The following is an 18,029-nucleotide window of genomic DNA, read 5'->3' on the forward strand; positions in this document are numbered from 1 at the left end:
TTGTCATCTGTTACCTTATTTATAAGTGTGGTGATTCACTATATGATTTTAGCCAGGAACATGAATGAAAAATTGGATACACAAGCTTGTGAGTGATTCTCATACAGGAGAAATACAAATAGCCTTACACTTTCAAAGAAACCTAATGCCATCCGGATTACATTTTTGCAAAACAAAATGAGCATTTTTAATTTGTCGGAAATGGCTTATACAGAACGTATCTGCAAAATGTTCAGTGACAACTTTTTTCATTTGTTTTCTTACAGTGTATAGCAACTAAAGCATGATAAAACTGTTTTAATGGTTTGCACTCAGCACCTGGTTAAAGACAGGGAAAGATTATGGTGTTGGTTTCATGTTGAAAACATCCAACTAGTGAGTTGAACCATGAGACATTTAACCGAAACCGCTGTTTCCCTAACTTTATCCAAAGTGTTTTTGTTACCTAAATGGAACAACACACAGCAACCCTGGTCACGTCATGTCACGTGTATATAAGTCCTGAGCTTTGAACATCCGCCATCCACCCTGAGTGACCACCTCCCTAAATGACTTCCCTCAACAACAACAAAAACATTGAAATAGTAAAATCCAGGTGGCAATGTTTCCCTTAAAAATGTATAGAGCTCAACAGTGACCGCACACTTTTTTAACGGCTCTGGTTCTGGAAGTGTTTTTCCCCATTCAATTGTTTCATCGAAAATTGCATATAATATAATATTATATTATATATATATATATATATGCCTATATATATAGGTTTTAAGTCTGGAACCAAGCCAACCAGTTACGAGATCAATAGTGAGTATAAAATAATTGATTTTGCACGAAAAAACATTTTGAAAATGGCAAAAAAAAGGCAAAGGTACAAGACCGTGAACAGAAACTATATCATGGACTTCAATGGCAGAAGAACATGTTTTTTTTTTTTTAAAACAAGGCTGAATTCATACAGACTTCTAGCTTCTACAGGAGCAGAAACATTCGTTTCACAACCACGTAGCTCGTGGTCAGTCTACCCCGGATGCTTTACACATTATGGCTGATAATCTAAATCCTTATGGAGAAAATCAACGGCATTTCTACTTCCGGAACCACACTGTTGAGCGCTATAGGGCAAAACAAATGAATGGTATAGAAATGTACAGTTCCAATTGCTTTATAGTTGATAAATACATTAAGTGAGTGGGTGGTGGTACACAGATGTTTGTGGTATAGATAAGGGTGGCCCAGAGTCCCATTTGCTGGCTCTCATAGCTACGCCCCTGTTTTGTTTCATCTCCTGTAGGCTACTTACTGTGTTTCCAACAGTAATAGTGGGACTACAGAGCCAGTGAGTATGAATAAAGACGATTTGACAGGTAACTATGTCCTCTCTCTCTCTCTCTCTCTCTGACCCAACAAAATGGCTTATGACTCGCATGTATTAAAAGGATTATGATCTGGTGGTTTATTTGTAAAAAATCAAAGTAAACAGCTGGCCTGCTATTTGTCGGAATCTGGCAATGTGGACCAGTCAGAAAACACTCCCACTGCGGAGCGCTGAGTTGAGTTTTTGCTGCTAAATGAAATGCGAGAAAACCAGACGAACGAATGCACGAGCGTTGTTGCCTACGAAGCGACGTGCTGCTCTAATGTGAGGGCATCGCAGCACAGGCCGGTTGTGTGAGGTAAGTGTGTGTTTCTAATGCGTCGGCGATACAGAGTGAATGACGGTGTTCAGACTGCTGACACAGCCTGCCAAAATACTGAGCCTGTGGGGGGGAGGAGACGGTGTGTGTGTGTGTGTGTGTGTGTGTGGGGGCTAGCCTAGCTCCAACTGAAACGGTGACAAGGTTAAATGGTCACAAAGTCGCAGACGTGACAGCGCATCACGTCTCCAACAGCGCGCAGTCTGAAAGTGCGCCAGCTGATGTGAGACCATTTGCTGGTAGCTACAGTTGATATGTGATAGCAGACAGTCTACATACATGCATGCATCCATGCTGCAGCTTTAACAGTCTACATTAAGACCTGGAATATCTGTCTCTGTCAATAAACCAGTGTGCATGTTGTGATAGCTGCGGAGGATGTGGAAAGCTGACCCCGCTTTGGACTCGAAGTTGTTGTGGGCCAGAGGGTGAGACCTGTACACAGTCTGAGTTGAGGCATCACAGCAGGTGACATTGTGAGAATATACAGTTTGTAGATCCCCCTGACACACACACACTCACACACACTTCACAGCGGGGGACAACATGAAAGAGCTCCGAGAATAGACCCCATTGCGCTAAAAACCACTATTTTACCATGTGGTACTACACACACACACACACACACACACACACACACACACACACACACACACACACACACACACACACACTTTAAACCCCTCTCTCCTCAGTGTGCTTGATACAATGTTGGTGGAGTGTGTTTGATAACCTTTGAAGCTGCTTGCTTATCAGCGGTCCTGGAGCTTTGAGAAAGCTGCTATTCTCACAGTGATAAGCTGTACTCCTCACATGCAGCGTAGTGAGCAGCGCTGGGCACGTAAAGAGGAGAAAGGGGGGGGGGGGACTCATAAGAGACAAATGATCAGAGTCAAAGCAGGAGATATCTTGACTTTTAGTCCATATAGGCCTACATGTCCCATAATGCAACTAACATAGCATCATTTCATTAGGCCCTCCATGCCTGAACATTGCTTTCTGTCATAGGGTGATTTTTATTATGCTAATTTATGCTTCCTCACGTCTTCTCTCCTCCCGTGACTCGGAAAATGTTCCCCCTCCGCCATCATGGAGGATCTTCCAATCCCTTAAATGCACCTCGAGGAGACTAGGAGAGAGGAGGCTTACGGCCTGCTATGCCCTACTACGCCCTGCTATGTCCTGAACTGCTACAACTATTATTCTAGTCATAGTTCCATCATCTTTATTGTTACTAAAATGTTTAATTGCCAGTTTGAAGCAGCACGTCATAAGTAACTGACGTCGGATAAGACTGGCACTATGGACAATATGTTTTTTTTATTTGGCAGTTTCAGCTGCTCTGTCCTCACGTCTCTTCCTCGCATCTCTCTCTCACATCCTGGGAGGAGCTAAGACGCGAGGAGGAGACGCGAGTGAGGGAAGCGAGGTGACACATTAGCGTAATGAGAAGTACCAATTGTCTTCTCAAGTAGCAGAAGAAGAAGAAAAAGAAAAAGTTATAACTGAGGTCACAGGCTAAAAATTGGTTTGGTAAAAAACAGGTTTCTTGATGAAGTGCCTTGGAGCAAGACATTGAATCCCCTACCAGCCTTTACATTAACCCAGTTGTACTGTTCCTTTTTGCAGCTCTCTCAATCACCTGATCTGCTACAAGGACGACTATAATTAGAAAGGTCCATCTGGAAAGCAGACAGGGGGAACAGCACATAAGTATGCAGCGGGGTAATATGATGCAGTCGCATGAAACCAGTTGACCGAGATTGGATCATCAAAAGCGTCATTGTGTTTACAACCAGACGCCCTGTGGCACACGTCATGAGGCTGTAGGCATGGCTCAAAATGTTTTTTTCCAACATAGCAATTTTGTTGCTTGCATGCGTATGTGTGGTCTGTGGTGATGTTTAGTGTATTTGCAGTATCACATTCTCTCACATGTAAATGGACCTGAGGCCTACAGTAAAAGATGGAGGGAAGGAAGGAGAAAGGGATGGTTGAATTGAGAGAGCTCCTATAGTTCACTGATTTCAAAATCCCTAATATAAAATACTTTGAGCATATTTGTTCTGAAAATAAGACTTGCTACAGGTCAGTTTAGTTTAAAGACATTGGAATGTGGCTTCATTAACTTCCCATAAGTAAATAAGCTTAGGTTTGTTTTTATATCTTGAATAAAACACACACACACACACACACTCACACACACACACTCACACACACACACACACACACACACGGACACGCACACACACACACACACAACACATTTTTACACAGATTTATTTTCATTATCATCAGACATTATGTTTCTGTATGAAGATTGAAATTCATTTTTCATCAGGGATGAGATAACATAACTTCCCCATGTTGGTTTTTGGGAAACTCCTAGGAATAATTTAAAACTTATGTTAGCCATTTAAAACTTTCCAAAAACATTGGAACATGGTCATTTTTGCCAGTGACTTTATGTTTGTTGCTGTTCACATCTACAAAGTGAACTGCCTACACATTATGATGTAAAGAGCTATAGGAAAAGAAATTCAGTATTCTGAAAACAAATGAATTGCTCTGCTAATCCAAGTTGACTGCATACCAAAGTATTTTACAAAAAAATAATCCCTGATAGAAAGTTGACCCTCAGATAGAGAGGCATTTTACGGGTAACTACTGTTTTTTTCAACCTGGACCCTATTTTCAAGCGAAACAAGCTACAATGTAAATTATGTAATAGGGACATTTTCCAGCTTGTATTTACCTTCAAAAAAGTGCCACTGACAGGCTCAGATTAATATTCTAAGTGTCTGACAACAATAGGGAAAGTAACCCTTCAGAGATAGACCTTTCAAACCTCTTTGAGAACTTTCTGTTTAACCAGAAACAGCTCTGAAGTCGCTATCACTAAACCCACCAGACTCCATTTAAAAAAGCAATACTTTTAGCCTGTATAGTGCTAACATATTTTCACATGTAATTTGGTTAACTATGTGTTTATTTCAGCCAAAACCAACAGTTGTGATGGTTGGAAAAGTGTTGTTTCATAGTTTTATTTTCTTTCTGTCGACTTTGAATTAAGTGTATTTTATGATGCTAAAATTACTGTTTATTTAGTCTGATGGGTTTAGCAAATGCAATTTTGCGGATTTTTTTATGTTAAAAAAAAGGATCTTACTCTTCAACAGAAAGGTCGACCTTAGAAATCCTTTACATAATGTTTTCAGACACTTAGAATATTAATCTGAGCCTGTCAGTGGCAAAACGAGCACTTTTGTGAAGGTAAATACAAGCTGGACAATTGCCCTATTAAACATTGTAGCTTGATTTGCCACTGCCGACTGCAGCAAACTTGCTTAATACTGGACCAGTTTCAAAGATTGTTGTTCCCATCAGTCACTTAGACACAAAAACATAGAACAATAGGGTCCAGGTGGGAAAAAAAACGGTAGTTACCCTTTAATTCTGGCCTCTTTTACAGCTCAAAAGACACATTCTCTCACCTAGATACTTCATGACTTTTACCTAATTTTATGAGAATTGCTTTTAAACATGATTTTGAACTAAAGACTATCAGAAGTTTGCCAAATAAAATGATGCATTACTTCTGTTTGGTTAAATACAATGGACTTGGTTTGGTTTGCATAGACAGCGCTGTATATGCAGCACTACACCTCTAGAATCTAATCTAATCTCTGTTATTGGAGTTTTGTTTTTGATTGTTCATAAGAGGTCTAACAGGGGTCAAAGCTCTTTGGGGACCTCAAACACAATGTCAGCTTCATCAAATCTGCAAGCCCACTTCATTGCAAAGAGAGGGTTTATCACATAAATATTTTCCTACACATCTGGTTTTAATAATAATAAGAATAAAAGGAAAGGGATCAGAGAGTGATACCAATTTCTACAAAACACAAGGGTTAAAATTCTTGCTCTGTATAATATCTGCGCAATGCATACGGTGAGGTTAATCCTACATTGTGTCATTTTTTGAGTTGATTCTTAGCAAAAAACCCTTTGTTCTTTCACAAATATGTGCTCATTCATGTGTAATTACTTCCACCAACTAATCAAAGTATTCTCGTAAGCGTAGAATCTGCCATTTAGAATCATTCAGAATACATACGAGCGAGTTGCTCGAATGACGGCCGGCATGTTGCGCCTCCATCTTTAAAATACATTAGCCAAAGAGGGACATACCTCCACCTTTCGCCCTTTTACACTCAGTGGCACCCCGCACCGTGACGAAAGCCAGGGGGAGATTACTTGCCAGGGAAGCGAAAAAGAGAATTAAAACGACAACGCGACAGGCAAAGCAACAAGACCAAAGTTAATATTGGAGTGGCTAGAACAGCTGCGTGTAAATGATGGAGATACTAAGAGCTAATTTCGGGTTCGGCCACCGTAGGAGTTAAAACGCGATCGGAATGGGAGGGGCTAGAAAGTAATATTCAGTTGGTTGTCATATACAATTTCACTGCTAGATGGGAGAAATTCTTACACGATGTAGCTTTAAGGTAGGGAAAGATCTGTGATGGGACTCTACATGCCCATACATCCACCACCCTGACCTCCACCCTTACTTTTCCACCTCGGCACAAAAAACATAAAGGTTAAACTACTTGTTGTATTGGCACTGGACATTGGCCTTGGACATAATTCATATATCTAATTCCCAAGGCTGGAGCTGTGAGTCATGAGTCACAACTAACACAAGATATGATAAGCCTGGTTCCTTCTCCTGTCTATGATTGTTGATATGGTGCTGCCGAAGTTTGGAGCTCGTCGATCTGTGTTGTGAGGATATTGTTGAATATGTAGCTCTGTACCTCTGATCTCGATGTGTGCATTAGAGAAGTTTGCTGTTGAGTATTATGAAGTCAAGATCAGGATTTAAGATAGAGGGAAAGATATAATTGTGAATTGTCTGACCAGTACTGCGCTTGTTGACAGAGGTTTGTGGTGTTGCCTTTTGGCCAGCTCAGACAACGTGCTGCTGACTTTGGAGTGGTTTTCTAAAAAAGAAAACAATGGTCAGGGATTATTTTGATATTGAAATGTAATTGGGAAATGTTTATTTCATGAAAAATGAGCCAACACCACACACAGAGTTGATTAAACAAGGTTTGTCTAAGAAGCACTATGCACAGATCAATGAAATGCAAAATGTAAGATTTAGATGACGGAAGTAAGTAAGTAAATTTTATTTACATAGCACTTATCACAGACTGAGTCACAAAGTGCTTCACAGGCCAAATAAATAAATAATAATTTGATAATCGCAAAAAGCACAATAAATCACAGTAAGTCACAGTAAAATACAATATCACAGATTACATATCAATACAGTCAACAATGTTGTTAAATGAACACCTGACTAAAAAGATGTGTCTTTAGCTGCTTTTTAAAAATGTCAGCAGAGGCAGCCATTCTTAAAACAAGAGGCAAAGCGTTCCACAGTCTGGGAGCAACTATTTTAAAAGCTCTGTCACCTTCTGTTTTCAGCCTAGTACGGGTAACAGCCAGTAAGCCCTGATCGGAGGACCTCGGCGATCTGCTGACAACATACAGGTGCAGCAGATCACTATGTAAGCCGTTGCCTGACCATTGATGTCTATGTAGCTAAGAATCTTGTACTGGATCCTGAATTTTACCGGCAGCCAGTGCAATGAGGCCAGAATAGGGCTAATGTGGCATGACCTCCCTGACCTGCAGCAGCATTCTGGACCAATTGTAAACGATCTACAGATGATTTAGTGAGGCAAGTAAAAAGATAATACAGTAATCCAAACAAGAGGAAACAAAGGCATGTATAATCATTTCTAACTCAGCCTGAGTTTAGCGATATTTCTAAGGTGGATAAAACAAGTGTGGGTTAGGGACTTTACATGTTTGTCAAGGGTCATAGGCTGATCTAAAGTCACAACAAAATTTCTCAGGCTGGAATGCACATTGGAGTTCAATGACCCACTACTGCCACCTTATAAACAATTCTGTCTGCAGCAACAATCAGCATTTAGCTGAAGAAAGTTATTGGGTATCCAGTCTTTTATGACAGACAGACACTCAATACAGTCAATGGTCAGTCTGGTCAGGTTTAAAAGATAAAATACAATTGGATATCATCCAAATAATAGTGATACGAAATTCCTTTAAATTTACTAATCATTTGTCCAAGAGGAAGCATAGACTGATCTAAAAAAAAATAATCCAGAAACAAACACAAGCACACTCGCATTTGAGGTTTGTGGTTTTGTTAACCATAACACATTGCTCAACCTGGTGAGACTGCTTCATTTTCTAGACGACCACAACTTTACTTCAGCAGAGTTTAGTCAGCTAATTTGGTAATTGGAGGACAGAACAGGCTTCAGTCTCTGCTGTGTTTAATACATGACAGTTTTCTTTAGTCTTTGTTTCACACAGTCAAAATGATGCTTCAAGGTGAATATGTCCTTATGCTGTGAAATTGAGAAACTCCTCCTGTTGACATTTGATTATATTGTCGATTATATTGTCAATTTACCTAAAAAGCAACTGTTATTACATGCAGAGCTGAAACGATAAGTAGATGGTTAGTCAATGAGCAGAGAATTCATGTCCGTGACATTTTGTCGTAATTAACTGTTTAAATTATAAACTGTATACTTTTTGGTTCTGGGCTCAAACTAATATACATTTAAAGCAACACCAAAGATTATTTTGTAACTTAAAATAAAGTTTCCAAAATCGTTATAGTGGTTCATCAACTCGTAACAGGGTGAACGGCACTTCTGCATTCGCTTTGCGGCCCTTTATCGGCTAAAACCGCACTATGCAAGTTTGCCAGATCGGGTAGCGGATCTGTAGTTCGAATGAGAAAGGTAATGGACAATTCCGCTTCCAGTCTGTAGGGGGACCGAAGAGGAGGAGGAAGAAGAAAAGGAAGAGGAAAAGTGCTTTGGTGTTGCTTTAAGAGACATCATGCTGCCTAATTGTAAATACCAACTACTGTCTGGTCTCCATGTTTAATCGGGGGTTTCACCTTTCATTGTGTTGTATGGAGCCATGCACACACAGTGCACAACTAAAAACAGCTGAGTCATTTGACTTTAAATCAGCTTTTGAACTTTTTTTTGTATAAGACGTCAAAAGAATTTAATAGTGAAATGTAATGTAACTATTGGATCTTGCTCAGTAGAAATGTGGAACTAAACCCTACCCTGATCTGCGTGTTGGAATTTGTGACACTGGGGTTTGTGGCCTGTGACACATTTCACACACAGTTGTTGGGACACGCATGTGGCAGATGTTGTATTACTTAATCATATAGGTGTCAGACTGCAACGCAGTCTACATGCAGCTGAGGGATCTGGTGACAGCTTCTGAAATTACTTTATCTCAGCATATAAAAAAAACAAAACAGGGACCTTCAGAAACAGAATATGAAATAATAAGGGCACACATAGATAATACATGTGTTTTTTGTCATTCAGAGCTATTTTGCACCAAAGTTATACAAGAGAAGTAGTTTTAAACCCCTGCGCACCCACACAGGTGTTTTCACTTATGTTGGCTGATTAAACCTCCTCTCAGGACTTTGTGGGTGTTACAGGCGGTGATTGATTGGGTACGTTTTAGAGATGTAGAACCTGTTATGGGCATTGTTTTTTGTAAATGTGTTGTGTGTTTCCGAGGCTTTTTCACGCATTTCAAAATGTAACTCTCGCTCGGCCGTAACATGGTAGCGTTGCATTTCCCCAGACTCATTTCCTGGTTCTCCTTCTCCATAAACAACGTGAAATCAAGGAGAGGGTGAACTTTTCCTGCTACAGATGTCTCACTTTGGTCAGAAAGAACAGGGGAAATGCTTTGTTCCTCTCACTATGACAGTTGCTACTCGCTCTGAAGCTACTCTCTCACTCTATTACACACACTCCCCACACACACACCGCGCCCAGCTCGGCCACACACCAACTCACAACTATAAACATCAGACCACTTATGTAGGCTATGGTGAAAGCTCCGAACTTCCTGTCGAAAGCATACTGTTTGTGTTTAATCCAGGGTCTGACTTTTAATTAAAAAAAAACATTTGGGGCAGTGTGTTTTTCTTCTGGAAACATCATTGTCTGCCTATTGACTGATACACTGCCCTCTGGTGGACAGAACATATACGAAGATTGATACCAATATAAGTAATTCAAACCCATTTCCAATATCCCCAAAATCGAGGCACCAATCATAACCGTTGAGGCGGGCTTTACGCCGATAGCGCAGCGACAGCGAGCAGCTTTTTGTTTACATTCAACATGACGGCTACCAAAGCGCAGCGTCACCCGGATCGTTGGTCTGATTGGTTGGACTATCCAATTGCGCCCAGAGGCATTTGAGCGGCGTCCGTTGGTGACGCCCCTTTGGAAATTAACTGTCAATGAACCTTTCCCAGACCTTTCCCAGACCCTTCTCAGTAACTGAGAAGGGACATGTGATGTGCATTCTTTTTAAAAAACAATTAGTTTTTTGAATGTCTCATAATACTGCCTCTAGAAGTGTATTATTCATTCAACTTTTGTTTTTGCTAAAGAAGGAAAAGAAAATCGCAGTACTCAATACTATTGAATCGCAATAAATGGAAATCGCAATACAAACCCAATCGGCAACCATGTATCGTGAAAGAATCGATCGGGACAAAAGCAATCGTCCCAGCTCTAATGAGTATGCCTTTGTGGATCTGATGGCTTCAACAGATGGCCTCAGCTGGTCCAGAGAGTCAAGCAAACAAGAGGAGAGGGTGTGAAACAGTCTGAGCTTAATGAGCTGGTATCAGTAAGACTGGAAAATACATCTGGTGCAGTCTCACGCAACAATACAGAGAGAACAATTGAGTAATGGATTTCAAATGGGCAGACAGGATGTTTAATGGACATAACCACACCATAGAAAACATGGTAATGGCAGCGCTCCAAAATCTTAAAAAAATAAGACCTAGCCCTCAGTTACCTCTGTTTGATTATTTTCCATATCGGGACAGGTCAACAGGATGGCTGGCAGCCTCTGATAAGATAAAAGGATGGGCCAGGATGAGGACTGATAAGGATGATCTTTGAAAAGACAAAGAGAGAAATACTGAGGAGAAGAGAAGATCTATGGATGGCCATGAGCTCACTTCAAAACATATACAGAAGTATTTTAACAGCTGAGACTGTCAGCAGGGAATTCAGAATTTCTGAATTGATTTAACAGGTACAGGTGTAGCTTATGTATGTGGGGAACATACATACACAGAAAAAAACAACATATCTGATTGCATGTGCACAGTCACAAATACGCATGCGCACACACACACACACACACACACGCACGCACACACACACTTTAGCTGTATGGTGGAGCAGACACACACGAAACCCCTGAACACCAATGCTGGTACAGAACAGATTGTTCCTTGGTAAACAACAGTGTTACAACCAGTCAAACTGTAACACGTTTTGCTATTTAATATTTAACCACTTAAGAAATAAATGTAGGCATAATGGAATTCCTTTATACCAATTTATTCACCAGTTTAGGCTGCTGCCACTTTTTCTAGGTGGGAAACAGAGAAAATATACTTAAAAGTGCTTAAAAAGATATTCTGAACAAATGTTATATGAACAATACAAGCTTTAAAAAGGAGAAGGAAGAAGTTAGTGCATGACTGGATTGCATCACACAGGCGCAAAACCATACTTCTTTGTCAAAACTAATTTTGCAGTAACGTGTCTAAGAAAACTGCAATTCAATTTATGCCTTTTTTTGTTACAGTGTATTGCAAAAAACAGTGGAAACTATTTCAGGGCCACAATATGAAATTGTGCTTGCTTAAAGAACTATGCAATAGCTAAATAACCAAGTGAAAATGTTTACATTAAACTGCCTTAGTGTTCATTTAAGCTGATGATCCTAACCCTTCTCCCAACAAAGGTTGGATGCTGCCCTATTTTGGTGACAAGGCATCTCTGTTACATATCAGGTCTAAAGGGTGGTGTCCTTGCAACTTCATCGAAGTATAATTGACAGTGACAGTAGTTGGGTCTGGTGGTTCAAGGTAAAACTCTGCATGAAGACTTGTGAGTTAGAGCTTTAGTGCGTAACATTTTTTTTTTCTTAAATAGCTTTAACAATAAGTTTACAAAATGCCACCAGGGCACGCATTAAAATAAGTAAAATTATCTTTCTGAGACTCTGACTTTACAAATGATGAAAAACACTGGTTGGGGTGTGGCTCGAGGCAGGCACGGCGCCAGGATTCCAGTTTTGGATGGGCCAGACCAATTGTGGGTGGGCCTTAAATTAAAAACGTTATCAAATCCCTGTTTAACCTAATAAAAATTACTGGCTAATATACTGTTATATTATATGTGCTTACATAATAAAGATTGTAATAGCTTAATGCTATTTATATGTTGTTGCATTGTAAAAAGTTTCGGTGCAAAGGACGGACCTATCCGCCATCGCTCTCCTTGGTTCTGCCCAAAAGAAGAGCGCTTTGGAATCTCCATTACGCACCATACCTGGCTGTGCTATAGGGCATCTCTCCTAACCTAAGGCCTATAGACTGTAAAAGTGGTCAGGAATCTAATATTTCCCCAAAACATAGTTTAGTTCTGCTCGTATAACATGAGGCCGAATATTTCACAATTCTTTTCAACTGTTTTAAGTTTTCAACAATATACATATCAACAACACTGCCCGACAGTTTCAATCAATACTCGGCCATGTTCATTGACAACGTCATCTGTCATGTAAAACAAGACTCAAGTTATTTCCTTACTTTAGTGTGATGATTCATGTTATAAACATGTTTAACAAAAATAAATAAATCGCATTAATAGCCCTAAAGCATTTTTGGCCATAACAAGAGAAAACCATGAGGGAAAAAACAACTTGACAACAGTAACAAGCTGTTATAGAAATAGTACTGCGCCTGCAGCTCTGTAGCGGGTTATGAATTGATTATTTGAATCCATATATCTCATATAACGACATAATACAATACAGGCAGAGTAGCCACATACCTTACTGTTATCCTCTGGCGGTCCTACACAATTAAACTCAGCAGAAGAAGTGACCGGATACTTTAGCACTGGTTGAGTTGCGGGCTCATCCACGGAAGACCGATCCACAGGGCTATATCCATAGGGGCTATATCATCCACTCGAGGCAGAGGCAAAGGCTATAGCACCGGCGCTGGTCGCGCTAACCGCGCTAGCCGCGCTAGCATCGTTAGCATCCTGCGGTGGCCGAGACAAAGATGTGCTAGGCGTAGTGGATCTCAGCTCTCCTTCATCTCCTGGTTGCAGCGATGACTCTGAGACCGTTCGTGCACGTTTAAGGTACCTAAACAACGACTGTTGCAACCTTGTCCTTTACTGGAAATGATTTTCACACTCTCAGATCACTGGGAGCTAGCCTAGCATACCGACAAGCTACATCCGATCCGAACCTCACTGTCTGCTGAACTTGTGCAGAAACATAAAAATAGACATGACCAGTTTTTTTTAATTGTTTTTGAAAACTAAACATTTAGACAATTTTTGCACAAATTATGAGATTATTTGGCGATTTTTAATTCAATTCAATTCAATTTTATTTATAGTATCAAATCATAACATAAGTTATCTCGAGACACTTTACAGATAGAGTAGGTCTAGACCACACTCTATAATTTACAAAGCCCCAACAATTCCAACAGTTCCAGTAATTCCCTCAAGAGCAAGCAGTGCGACAGTGGCGAGGAAAAACTCCCTCTTGGGAAGAAACCTCGGACAGACCCAGGCTCTTGGTAGGCGGTGTCTGACGAGCTTGGGGTGTGATGAACAGTGGAGATAGTAGTCACATTCAGGGTTCTAAATTAGCACCGTTTTACCAGCCAAATGCTGGTGAAATATGCAAGTGGCTGGTAGATTTGCTTCACTCACCAGCCAAAAACCCAATGGTAATCTATTGAATGGCTGGTAATATTTGAACATTCATTAGCCATTTGGCTGGTAGACGAAAATGTTAATTTTGAAGCCTGGTCACATTAATAATGGAACAGTGACTGGATGTAGCGGGAAGCTGCAGGGTTCAGCAGGACGCAGCATGACATTGCAGGGCATCACTGAGTTCAGCAGGGAGTGCAGCAGGACCACGGCGACAGCTGCGACCAGGATCTTGGTGCCAACGTTCTCCAAGGAAATACGCTGGGGAAAAGCATAAGGACTCGGAGTAAACTCCCCAGAAGCTAGGATTAGTAACAAGCATTTCTGGGACGGGCTGCACACAAATAGTAATAGTAATAGTAACAGTAATAGAAAGGGAGAGGAGAGAGCAGCTCAGTGTGTCAAAGGAAGGAAGTCCCCGGCAGTCTAGAACTATAACAGCGTAACTATAACAGGTAACTAAGAGAGACAGGTCATAAGGAGAGGTAGCTTTTTTGGGCTTAGAACTCTCCCCTGCCGGATCTGGCTTGGCTGGCCTGCCTCCCTCTACTTTGTTATGTATTATTAATCTAACAATTATGAAGAGAAGCAGTTGGGCCAGTTAGGTGAACACTGCAACTCCTCACTCCCTAACTATAAGCTTTATCAAATAGGAGAGTTTTAAGTTCATTCTTGAATGAGGTGACAGTTTCTGCCCCCGAACCCAGATCGGAGCTGGTTCCATAGGAGAGGAGCCTGATAACTGAAGGCTCTAGCTCCCATTCTACTTTTAGAGACTCTAGGTACCACCAGTAACTCTGCATTCTGGGAGCCCCAGTGCTCTAGTGGGACAATAGGGTATTAGGAGCTCTTCTAGATATGATGGTGCTAGACCATTTAGAGCTTTGTAGGTCAAGAGAAGGACTTTAAACTCAATCCTGGATTCAACAGGAAGCCAATGCAGAGAAGCTAATACAGGAGAAATATGATCTCTCTTTTCTTAGTTCTTGTGAGAACACGCGCTGCAGCATTCTGGATCAGCTGGAGAGTCTTAAGAGACTTATTTGAGCAACCTGACAGTAGGGAATTGCAATAGTCCAGCCTGGAAGTAACAAATGCATGGACTAGTTTTTCAGCGTCGTTTTGAGACAGGATATTCCTAATTTTGGCAATGTTACGAAGATGAAAAAAGGCTGTTCTTGAGGTTTGTTTTAGATTGGCATTAAAGGATATATCCTGATCAAAGATAACTCCTAAATTTTAATAATTCTTCACCAAATTATAATATATTAATTAATTAAGGTTTTTTGAGGAAATGTTTTGGGTGGGCCTGTTGAAAAGTGGGTGGGCCTAGGCTCGTCAGGCCCACCCATAATGCCGTGCCTGGCTCGAGGTTAACATACTTAAACTTTCAACCCCGAAAGACTGCGATTTTCTGTCCAAATGTGGATTAAACTTTTAACACCAACTCTCTCTGCATTCAACCATTTTCATCAGGACAACACTGTTACTACACATGTTAAATCCAAGCAAAACTAGCACAGGAATGTAGAAATGAGAGGAATGCTCGCTCACACAATCCTCCTCCTCATATGCACAACAGAATCCAAACTTTGTATAATTTCTAAATTTTATGAGCATTCATTGCAAAAAGATTAAGAACTTACTGTTGGCCAAAATGATCGATGTGAACTTGGCTTCAAGACCTGTTTCAGTTTCTCTCATTTACATCATATGAATGATCACACTTTGTCCTTGCTGATATTAATGAGGTTATAAATGTGGAAACACAATAGTTGTTATTGAGCTTTATTTATCAAAGAAAGAACCTAAAAAATAGTGTGTGATGCATCTGAAACTCATGGAGCAATAAACATTTAAGCCACAAATTATAGGCCAGTACATCTAAAACATATTTGGCAAAGTGGCTGCATTTTTATAGATATGCTTGCACCAAAAATCTTAGTCTTTTAAACATTTAGCTCATACCAACGTATTGCAAAATAAGGATTGTAAAGATTGAAGGGGTGAACCGAGTCAACTGATAAAAGTGTGACGTTTTCATATTTAGAGTGATTTAGTATTTAGAGTGATTTCAAATCTTGGAACTAGTCACAAGTGCAGAATTTCAGGACCAATGCCAATTTTGAAGTTGCAGGACTTCAACTAAAAGGTAAATCCTATAATGGACTGTCTTAAACTTTGCTATTGTCCCTAAATGCACCACTGGATTAAGAGGAATTCATTGTCTGTTCCATAGCAGATTTGTGGATCATCCATCGTGACAGGGATTTCATGCCAGTGCATGACCCTTGCAGACCACTTACACTCAGTTGGGAATTTGAGTTTTTTTCTTTGTTTGCCTGTCTTTGACACTTCAGTCCAAAACCTTAATCCTCCAAAATGGAGCCAGGCCTCGGAATCCTTAATCCCAAATGGGATTTACTTCACTCCCTCTGTGTCTTCTGAGCCATTTAGGGGTTGAAGAGGCCATCTCTTGGAACTCCTTTTTCTACCACTGTCCCCTTAAATCTCAGTATGTGGTCAGAAAGCCACTTCCAGCCCATTCATGTCATACCCTCCTCTTCTCCCCGAGCTCGCCTCTTATGCCACAGACTTCACAGGATATTCTCGAATTAGACGTGTGATGTTTATTTACTCATGAACCTGTGTTCTAAAAATGGCATGAGAGGGAACTGTCTGGGGTCAGCAGGAAGTGAAGAAGTTTATCACATAAGATTTTCGGCTGACAATAGAAACGCATACAGCTATGCAAAAACAAGGAGGCCATTGCATGTTCCTCCAGGTTCTTCTTGACAATGTGTTCCAAGCCACTGTGAGGTGAGGCTATAGGATTGTTATCAGGTTGATTTGGCTCGTTGTTCAGCTTTTGTGGGCTAGAACCGACTCCACTGGTTACTGGCAGATATTGACACACAGGTGTCTCATAGAAATCAGTTAGTGGCAAAGACCTCAACCACACATGCACCTGTTAAGCTACAGTGGAGACAGCTGTCACAGTTGGCAGTTCACTTTCTTACATGTTGTCATTCCTGCATGATGGTTTGGTGATTGTCTTATGGACCTTTTTCACAGCAGACATTTTGACTTGTCACAGTAGGAAAGGCACAGCTGAAACTGATAACCTAAACGATGGCTCAATTCCATCAAGTGTCCCAGTAAGCTGTTTCAGTGAGTCAGCATGCACAATACCAGGGCCTCTCCGAAGCGGAATGCAGCCATCAGTAATGGTTCTGAATACACTTGTGCTTTTCCTACTATGACATGTCAACATGTCTGCCGTGAAAAAGGGTCTATGAAGGAGGTGTGTCAGAAGCCATCCTCTCCCTTTTTCTTGTCTCTGTTTCACTGTTTGCCTCTTTTTCTTTTATTTGTGTGTCTCTCTCCCCTCCATGGAAAAACCCTGTGGCCTGCTGTAATGAAAACCTACTGGCTGTCTTTCCCCCTTTGGCGACACACATGCCAAAAAACAAATAAGAGGAATGCAGGGAGTATGGAAAGAAAGAGCAGTTGTAGACAGACATATTCAACTACAGAAAACAAATACTGAAATGCCCATTGATGGAAATGAAGTGTAGTTTTGTGTTTTCACACAGCAGAGAGAGAGAGAGACAGTAGTCCTTCAGTCCTCTGCTGCCCAGCTCCTCCTTATTGGTTTTAGGTTAGCAAGGAAGCAGCCAGTCAGACTAGTAATCCTTCACACATGCTTTCTGTCCATAACCACAGCAGGCTTTTTTTAGAAAGCGGGGAGACAGGGTGTGGATGACTGTGTACCTACTACGACTATATGAGCAAATAGACCAGAGACCAATGCTTAGTGTCCAGACTCGCACAAAAAAACGACCGTAAACAACGCCTCAGCACCGCGGTTAAGACAGGCCCAAGTGTTGTGATAAAATTAAACATCGGTGTTGGTTCTCGCAGACACTTGAGAAAACAAGCTGTACTCCAAAAGCAGAAAAAGAGAGGAGTGTTTACTTTGTCTTTTTGTTTTCAGCCAGCTTTAGGACATTGTGTTGCATTATGGCATACATTGATTGCACAATTCCCCTGAAAAGGGTTCTCATGGAGAATAATTCAATATAATAGCTTTCGGTGAGGCGAAATGATAATGTCAGTTTTACAACTGTTGTGGTTGTGTATATTTCTGTTTCCTGTTTTATTTTCCTGTCTTTTGGTTTATCCCACTTTTGTGATTGTCTGATGTCTTTCACCTGTTTCCCAGCCCTTGTGTCATCTGCCCCTTGTTAACCCTCGTTTACTTGTGTATTTATTCTCTGTGTAATCATTTGTCTGTGTCAGATCATTGTTGCTATTCTGTGGATCACACTTGCCTCTGTCAGGGGATTGCTTGCCACTGTTTCTGTGTTTTTGCCTGTTCCTGTTTTTTGGGATTCTGCCT

At 40.8% G+C, this 18,029-nt stretch overlaps 1 protein-coding gene across 1 annotated transcript in view; it reads left to right on the forward strand.

Moving 5' to 3' along the window:
• Window positions 1-1,555: 1,555 nt before the first annotated feature.
• The window catches only part of LOC120548087 (equilibrative nucleoside transporter 1-like), a 49,624-nt gene continuing 33,150 nt past the window's right edge, over window positions 1,556-18,029 (forward strand). The window contains exon 1 of the mRNA XM_039784051.1: window positions 1,556-1,670. The gene's annotated coding sequence lies outside the window, so the exon portion shown is untranslated. The remainder of the gene's footprint in view (window positions 1,671-18,029) is intronic.

The sequence above is a fragment of the Perca fluviatilis genome, chromosome 19, assembly GCF_010015445.1.
Source record: "Perca fluviatilis chromosome 19, GENO_Pfluv_1.0, whole genome shotgun sequence".
In the NCBI taxonomy this organism is placed as follows: Eukaryota; Metazoa; Chordata; class Actinopteri; order Perciformes; family Percidae; genus Perca; species Perca fluviatilis.